The sequence below is a fragment of the Macaca mulatta genome, chromosome 1 (genome assembly GCF_049350105.2).
Source record: "Macaca mulatta isolate MMU2019108-1 chromosome 1, T2T-MMU8v2.0, whole genome shotgun sequence".
Taxonomy (NCBI): domain Eukaryota; kingdom Metazoa; phylum Chordata; class Mammalia; order Primates; family Cercopithecidae; genus Macaca; species Macaca mulatta.
Window position 1 is genome coordinate 159,473,632 of NC_133406.1, and position 9,958 is coordinate 159,483,589.

A 9,958-nucleotide genomic window follows, 5' to 3' on the forward strand; every position below is an offset into this window, starting at 1 on the left:
AGTAAGCAGGTAGATGCCCAACAGGAGACCCTTGTGGAGGTGACTCCTGAATCCAACTGCTTGCACTTATCTCTCCCCATAGCATCAGCGTCTGCATTTCTAAAAGTTTACATTGCAATTCTTCCTGGATACTTGTCAGCCCTTAAAATCAACTGGGCCAATCTTGTTCCTACAACTTGTTTCTGCACCTGACTTCCTAGGTTCTGTAATAGTAGCAGAATTCTCTCAGTTACATACTATTAAGTGCCTCATGTTTATCTTTAAGTCTTCATTCTATCTTGCCTTACAACATTTAGGTACATGTCTATAAATTCCATCTATTTTATTTATAAAAATCTATTCCTTTCTTTTCAGTCCTACCGACATAAGGCTAGTTGAAGCCTTCATTATTTATCTTCTGGATCATTAAAATAATCTCTTGGCAGTTCTCCTCCATGACCATACTGCCTCAATCTAGAAGAGCATAGTTACTATTACAAGACTAATTTTGTTTCTAAACCCAACTCTAATTCTAGCATTTCCCTTTTCAAACCTAATTTGGTGTCTGTATTCTATGGAATTAAATACCAATTTTGTTTCCAAGTTTAAATTCAATAATAAAGCAATATTTCTTTCACATAACTTTAAACTCTCTCTTTTTTTTTTTTTTTTTTTTTTTTTTTTCATTGCTCTGTTTATGTACTATCATCTCCAGGAAAATAGAACTACTTATATGGTAAGATGCCATACTTTCCCACTTCTATTTCTTTTGTTCTTGCTATATTTTTCCATAATGGGAAATCCTTTTCAAACGTCTACCCTAAATGCCTTTACCTTCATGAAGGCAACCCTGCTTCTCTCGGGGAGATTAACTATTATCTTCATGAAATCATGAAAGATTTGTATTTTCATATATCATCATTGATACAATCAAAATTTATATTATCTTACATAATCATGATTGATGTATAAGTAGAAGTTCAATTTTAGATTAAGCATATGAAATTTAGCTATAAATACAGACAGGATACATTCTAACTTTGTTCTACTACCTGGGCCTACAGTCTTTAGAATAGTGTTAAGTCCTAGAGGGGAAAGTTTGATTTTATCCAGCATTTTATTCTGTGTAATCTAATATACCTAGATTGTATGTGAGAGATACTTGAAAATTATTTATTGAGATGAATTGAAGTACATTAACCAACAACTGTAGTATACTTTCTCATTATCATGGAGGTACTTGAAACTACTATGTTACTCATTGCCAATGAAAACATAAGGTCAGAGACTTGGAGGAATAAAACATTCCTCAATAATTGCATTATTTCATTAGTTTAATGATATATATTCTGCATTAATAATGAAAAGATAATATTGATTTTGGATATCATCATATAAGGAGGACCATTAAACATTATAAAAATCTTTTGTTCTTGTTGTTTTCCTATGGCTCTCATGAAAATTTGAAACTGTGTTTTATTATCCTCAAATCATTTACACAGGCCTACATAAATTTTGATACTGGATTCTTGCCTAGCATAGCACCAAGATCAAGGGCTTATTTTCTATTAAATTAGGATTCAGATCTTTGTATCACAAATTTATAAATGTTGGTAGTATTAGCCACAAAATAATCTTTCATCTGGTCTTTACATTTCAACACTGGGGAAAACGTAAACTGGGTAAAATGAAAACTTAATTAGGACATTAAAAAATAGACTTATGAGGGATATTCAAAATACATTTAGACTGGATATGTTTATAGGGTGAACTCTAATTGTCCACAAAACTAACTGTTTAAGGAAACATCATATTCCCCATGTTACACCTTTCAAAGGCTATAATATTTAATAAATATGCTGCCAAATTGATCAATGTTTAGAATGTACTTTTACTACAGCTGCAGAAAATATAAGAATATTATAGTATTGGGCCAAACAGGTCATAAGACTTGCTGAGAAGAAAGGTATAACCAATTGAGAATAAGAGATAAGAGGGTTATATAACATTGAGCCCCCACAGGAAGAAAGATTCGATGATTGCCTCCTAAGGACCAGGCAAGTTAGTAACAATTTAAACAAGGTCTTTGAGCTGAAGTTCAACCTGGTGAATGGTGCCCTGGATATGACAGTACAGAGTACAGTACTGTTCAGCCATTGTGATGAATGTACTGTATGAAACATTGTTAGCTTGATTAGCATTCTTTAAAGCCCATGGAAAATTCTAGATTAAAAAATATGCCATGAGGACCAAATGTATTAGTCCATTCTCACACTGCTAATAAAGATATACCCGAGCCTGGGAAATTTATAAAAGGAAGAGGTTTAATTGACTCACAGTTCAGCATGGCTGGGAAGGCCTCAGAAAACTTAACAATCATGGAGGAAGGGGAAACAAACACGTTCTTCCTCACATGGTGGAAGCAAGAAGAAATACCAAGCAAAAGATGGAAAATCTCCTTATAAAACCATCAGATCTTCTGAGAACTTACTCACTATTATGAGAACAGCAGCATAGGGGAACTGCCTCCACTATTCAATTACCTCCCACTGGGTCTCTCCTAGAACTCATGGGGACTATGGGAACTACAATTCAAAATGAGATTTGGGTGGGGACACAGCCAAACCATATCACCAAGCAACAGGGAAACACTGCCTTAAACACAAGTGTAATTATCAGTGAAAGATTTCAGAATCAGATTTTAGGTTATTGTAGAAAAAAAATCTTTGGACCATATCCAGTTGGTTTTCTAATTTGTCTTTGACTATACATTGCAAAATATAAGAAAACCACAGTATAGATATGAAATCTGTAGATATGCTTCTCTACTTGCTATTTTCATCATTCAAAATATTTTCTTTCATTAGAAAAGATAATTTTTTTTCTAGAAATTTGTAATTTGCAAATGCTTGTTTTGTAATATAAACAAATGTCTTAGTTAAAAGCCAGGATAGTTAGAATTGATAAAATGTTTTAACTATTTACCTCTTTTTAAAATAAGTGTTTCTTCATGAAAACTATCCTAAAATTGTTTTTTTTGGTGGCCAATAATTACTTGTCAATAGAGAGTGAGAACCTTTGTAGATGCTGATAGATAAGATATGGGAAGTGGAACAGAGGACATACATTTTTCCATTATTTTGTAGCAAAAATAAAGACCAATATATTGTCCAATTAGATATGAGACCTCATTAGAAGAACTAAATTTGATTCTAGGCATTCCAATTAAACCATAAAACACAAATTTAATACAATACAATTTTGGTTATGGAGCTACACAACCAGTCCAATGGATCCTCTCAGTGAACTTGAATGCAGTTTGTATTGTTTTGTTGTTGCTCAAGAAAACAACAGATTTCAAGAAGATTAATTTATTTAAGTAAAAGATAAGCCATAGTAACTTAAAGATATCTTTTCAGTCAATAATACACATCCTTCAAGGTTCATCTTCTCAGTAAACTCTTCCATAACTACACAAGCCCTCAAAAACTATATAAGATGCAAAAAGTTATTTTAAATTGAAAGGTCAATAGTTGTAAATAATTTGTTACTAATGACAAAAATCAAGAAACCTTAACATGATACACTTTAAGAAGAAAAATCTATGAGAGATCTGAATCTATTTCTGTACTGACAATGTTCCCATTTGCTCATATGATAACTATTATTTTTAAAAAAGGCTGGGCCCGGTGGCTCACGCCTGTAATCCCAGAACTCTGGGAGGCCGAGGCGGGTGGAACACCTGAGGTCAGGAGTTCAAGAGCAGCCTGGCCAACATGGTGAAACCCCGTCTCTACTAAAATACAAAAATTAGCCGGACATGACCGGGACCTGAATCTCAGCTACTCCTATAATCCCAGCTACTCGGGAGGTTGAGCCGGGAGAATCACTTGAACCCAGGAGATGGTGGTTGCAGTGAGCCAAGACGGCGCCACTGCACTCCAGCCTGGGGGCGGCTAAGCGAGACTCCATGTCAAAAAACAAAAAACAAAAAGAACTATTTTCTGGCTGGAACCGTAGAACGTGTTAGGCGTTGAAGAGAAGAAAAAGAATGTTCCTGCTGTGCCAGAAATCCTTAAGTAAAAGTGAAGGAATTTCGCAGAGCCGAAGATCAAGCGCCTGAGAAAAGTTTGTCCAAAAGATGCTTCGAAAGGCAAGGAGGAAGCTTATCAGTGAAAAAGCGAAGCACTATCACAAGAAATATAGGCAGATGTACAGCGAAATTTGAATGGTGAGGATGGCAAGAAAAGTTGGCAACTTCTATATACCTGCAGAACCCAAATCAGTGTTTGTCGTCAGGATCAGGGGTATCAACGGTGTGGCCAAAATGTCCGAAAGGTGTTGCAGCTTCTTCGCCTTCGTCAAATCTTCAGTGGAACTTTTGTGAAGCTCAACAAAGCTTCAGTTAACATGCTGAGGATCGTAGAACCATATATTGTATGAGAGTACCCAACTCTGAAGTCAGTAAATGAACGAATCTACAAGTGTGGTTATGACAAAATCAGTAAGAAGAGAATTGCTTTGACAGACAACGTTTGGATTGCTCGATCTCTTGGTAAATATGGCATCATATGCATGGAGGATCTGATTCATGAGATCTATACTGTTGGAAAGCACTTCAAAGAAGCAAATAACTTCCTGTGGCCCTTTGAATTATCTTCTCCACCAGGCGGAATGAAGAAAAAGACCACCCATTTTGTAGAAGGTGGAGATGCTGGCAACAGAGAGGACCAGATCAACAGGTTTTTTAGAAGAATGAACTAAGGTGTCTACCATGATTATTTTTCTAAGCTGGTCAGTTAATAAACAGTACCTGCTCTCAAATTGAAAAAAAAAGAATGTCATGTTTTTTAGTGAATAAACATGAGTTGTACATCACCCACAGTGTTTATTCATTGGAGTGTATAGCCAGGAGAAATTGCACCATGTTTTTCATGGTGATAGAAAGCCAAGAAACGCTGATATGGCAGTTTTGTTTGTGAAGGGTATAGTGTCTACTTTTCAATTAGACTATAAATTCTTCCAGGGAAAGATCCATGTCATTGATTTATTTAAATATCAAGTACAGTGAAGGCACATAGTAGTCCCCTAAGAAACAATAGAACCAGGCCAACTAGTGTAGGGACTTGTTCATTGCTACCAGAAAAGCTGAATTACAAATAAACTATTTTTTCAAGCCTGAGGGGAAAAATCACATATATATATATATAAATACTGGAAAATAATGGGAGGTGCTGAGTCTAAGAAAAGTTTCTGTGATCTTAGGAAAAAAATTAGAAATGTAAATTGGCTGAATAATTGTAAAATGCAATTGGTAAATATAAATTGCCTGAGAAAAAGTTCACAGAGAACATTCAGGCTAAACATCTAAATTTTTAAATTAAAAGTAATAGTGATTATTCACAATTACGTATATTTATCCAAAATAATTTTTTAAATAGCTATATATCTAGAAAAGCAGAAACTGACTGGATGATTGTTCACAAAGCTGCAGAATACAGCTGTTAAGGGCACAAATTTTGAGCCCAATAGCCAGGGTGTGTAACCCAGTGCCACTTCACATCAGCGTTACCTAGAGTAAGCAAAAATAGGGTATTCTACCTCTCTGTTACTTGTTTCTTCTCATCAGTAAAGTGGTGGAACAATAGTACTTAGTACTTTTGTAGTTAGCTCAGACCTTAATAGTACTTAGCTCAATGAGGTGTTGTGAGGTTGATGCTAGTTGATAAGTAAGGAAGCACTTAGAATAGTGCTAGCTCATGTTAAGCTTTATATAATGTTCACTGTAATAAGCATTTTCTTATGTCACCCTTTGCTTACTATTAACCAGTGACTGAATAAAGTAGTCAACATGTGAATATGTGAATATATACATAATATATAAACACATACATGCATATATACAGGTATAAAATCATGGCAATTTAATTAGATGAAAATGGCTGTTATCAATGTAAAGCATGCATCCTAAGATCTTGCAATGTAAAAAGTCAATGCTGATAAGACCTATATAAAACACTGAATTTAAATTTCACTTGGTGTAGGTGTGCCCAAAAGTTTGTAGAAAAAAAATATTACTATAGTGAATCTTATTTTCACTGAATTATCAACTTTTGATTTTAAAGATATGCTTTCCTCTAAAATGTGTTTTTGACCATAGCATTCTTTTATTTTAGAATGTTTATTTTTGCCTTAACTAAGACTTGTTATTATAACTTGTAAACAGATCAATCTTTCTTTTCTCCCAAATCCTTTCTGAGGGAAATTGGTAAATGTTAATGTAAATGTGTATGTTTACATTTATTTTAAAATATGCATTTTTTTAATGTTGTCTTAGGACGAATACCAAAATGTTAGCAGTTAACAGTGTTTAACCCTGAAAAAGGGGATTATTATTATTATTTTTTTTTACTATTTTGCTATTCTTTGTGTTTTTCTTTATATTCTGAAATGTTTATTATAACATTCAATTTCTTCCATAATCAAAAGAAAATATTTTGTTTTAGAAGACAGTAATTGTTGTCAAACCAATATTTCATTCAATCTAACATCCTCAGAAAATATGGACGTGGTTGCTGAGCTTAATCAACATCAAAAGAATATAATATTTTCTCAAAGTATTAATTTCACTTATTATTATGTTTCTTTTGCATGGTGCATTTATTTAAACATTTTGGGAAATGATCGTTTTAGCTTGCACTAATACTTAAATATATAAAATATACAAAACCATTGGGAATATTTAGTACATAGTTTCATGTTATACTATCTTGTTATTTAATATTGGTAATGATTGTATTAGCTTCATCAGTATGCTACCGATTGGGTCAAGAGGTCTAGTTAGTTTGAGATTTAACTCTATAGTTTACTCTCTACATTTTAGTATTCCAAGATTTGATGATGTTCTAGAAGTTAGGCATAAACCCTTCCTAGACAATTCCTTTAGGGCTGGAGCATCCCCAGTCTGGTTTATTAATTGGCCCACCTAACTGTTAACTCCTTGGGGGACTGGAACTACGCTTTGTTCATGCTCATGCACCTATCACTTGGAACTGTGCAAGCCATATAGTACCCACTTTATAGAGTGGAAATTTTCACGTGCTGGACTTCCTAATGTATGTCCGCCAAAACCTGCTCCATCCAGTCTCCCATATCTCAATTAATAGCAACTCCATCCTTCTACAGACACTTCGGCAAAAACCTGTGGCTTTATCCTTAACTACCATCTTTCCCTCACACCCTACAACCTCTCTATTATAAAATACTCAACTCTACACGCAACTCCCGTACAACCCTCCTCATTACATTCAGAATCCAACTCCTCATGACATTCACTGTAGTCTCAACCTCATAAAATCTCACTTGTATTACGATTATACAATGGTCCCCTGTCTTGCTACTTCTATCTCTGTCCCTCCACACTCTATTCTCAATAGTGCAGCCAGAATTATTCTCTTGAAATGGAAATTAGATCACATTGTGCCTTTTTCAAAACCATCAACGGCTTCTATTTCACTCAGTGTAAAAAGTCAATGGCACACAAAGGTCTACCTTATCTTGCCCATAACCTCTCTGACCTTTCCACATACTGTTCTCTTCATGGCTCCCTCTTCTTCAGCCATCCTGCCTCCATTCTCTGAGTGAATACTGCAGGTGCTTTAGAGTCTTTGCACTCTGTCTGAAGATCTGTATGGCTAAATCCCTCATTCCATTCAAGATTTTACTCAAATGTCACCTTCTCAAAGCGCTTACCTTACTCATCCTATTCAAAATGTCAGTCTCCATATCCTTCCTTGTCCTCGTGGTTCCCCTTTTCCTGCTCCATTTTTTTTCCTACAGAACTTATAAACTTCTAGCATATTTTATATTTTGCTTATTAATATAGTTATTGTTTTTTTGATCAATCACTGCCTGTTAAAATATAACCCCTTCAAAGCAGGAATCTGCCCCTTTTCTTTCCTGCTGATTTATCCCAATTGTCAAGTAAAGTGCCTGAAACATATTTGCTAAATGATTCATTAATTATATTCTTTTCATTGTCTTAAAGTTGCTCTTTTCTCTATTATTCGTAGTTTGAGTATGTTTTTTATTAAGGTGTAATTCCTGCCTTATTTTGTATATGCTTGTATTTGGTTTTATTTTATTTTATTAAGGTGCAATTGCTACCTTATTTTGTAGCTGTATTTTATTTTAATGCAAGCTGTTTTGTGGGACTTGAGTATTTATGCAACCACACGACCTATATCTTTGCTTCATAATAAAGAATATACATGTTAGGAGAGTCAGAGGGACCCCATTGTTGAGACAAAGATAATCTTTGAATATGCTCCAAAAATAGTTTTGACAGCAATGTGTTTCTTGATATGACTATCTAACTGATAAAATGAGAAACTAGTTTCTTAGCACTTCATTGAAAGAATCTGCTGTTAAGGTTAAGTAATCAGGCAGGAATTACTGACATTGGTTTAAATTCACTTTTTTTGAATGATAAGAACTCTTCAAAAACATAGTTGATTACAAAAATAAATTGTTTACTACTAAGATTATTTTGGTTGGTAAATCTGACACTAAACAAAGTAAGTATTTATAACAGTTAACCTGTATAAACAACTGAATAAATGCATAAAATAACAAATACAGCAAATATTTTTATATAAAGGATGCACTCATGTTAGATGGTGACAACATTTGCCTTTCATGATTATAATGTAATGAGCTGTTAAATATTCATGTTAACTAATTTTAACAAAAGGTATAGTGTAGCTATTAATCCATTTTCAGGTAAGAAAATGAAAGATTTCTGTCCATTTCCTAAGTAATGAACTACTGAAATCTGTATGCCTTTTATTGCCCCTTCTTTCTTTCACATTTGCCAATATATTTCAAAAACTCTCTTCCATACTTTCCTTTGATGAAATAATCCCCCTTCCCTCCTTCCTTCCTTCCTTCCTTCCTTCCTCCTTCCTTCCTTCCTTCCTTCCTTCCTTCCTTCCTTCCTTCCTTCCTTCCTTCCTTCCTTCCTTCCTTCCTTCCTTCCCCTCCCTCCCTCCCTCCCTCCCTCCCTCCCTCCCTTTCTCTCTCTCTTTCCCTCTCTTTCTTTCTTTCTTTTTCTTTTTCTTTTTTTCTTTATTTTTCTTTCATTTTTTATTTTTTTGAGATGGAGTCTCGCTCTGTCACCCAGGCTGGAGTGCAGTGGCGCGATCTCGGCTCACTGCAAGCTCTAACTTCCAGGTTCACGCCATTCTCCTCCCTCAGCCTCCCGAGTAACTGGGACTACAGGTACCCACCACCATGCCCAGCCAATTTTTTTTTTGTATTTTTAGTAGAGATGGGATTTCACCGTGTTAGCCAGGATGGTTTTGATTTCCTGATCTTGTGATCTGCCCGCCTTGGCCTCCCAAAGTGTTGGGATTACAGGCTTGAGCCACCGCGCCCGGCCTTTTATTTTTATTTTCAATGTTTTCTAATGATCTCTCAGATGTAATCCCACTTTACTGGACGACTTTAGCCTTCATAGGACACAAATGTATATTTTTCTTCCCCAGTCCAGATCTTGTCATACTCTGTACAACTACAGCACTTAAATTAGTGATTATCATCAAAATACAGTTTGTTTTTTATTATAGCTTTATTGAAGTACAATTGATGCACATTAAAATGCACATATATAAAGTGTATTATTTGATGCATGTTGACATGTATATATTTGTGAAACTGTCACAATCACGATAATGAATATATGGCATTCATCAAGCCCAAAAGTCTCCTTGTGCCTCTTTGGAATACTATGCTCCCCTTCCTTGCTCCCATCACTCAAGACAACCACCAATCTGTAACTATAGATCAATTTGCACTTTCTAGAATCCTACAAAATTAAATCAGGCAGTATGCATTCTCTTTTTCTCTCTCCTTTTTTGGCCTGCTTCTTTTCACTCAACATAATAACTTGGAGATTCATCTATATTATGGTAAGAACAAT

At 34.8% G+C, this 9,958-nt stretch overlaps 1 pseudogene; it reads left to right on the forward strand.

Moving 5' to 3' along the window:
* Nucleotides 1–4,120: 4,120 nt before the first annotated feature.
* LOC114678224 (large ribosomal subunit protein uL30 pseudogene) lies at nucleotides 4,121–4,743 on the forward strand (annotated as a pseudogene).
* Nucleotides 4,744–9,958: the final 5,215 nt, after the last annotated feature.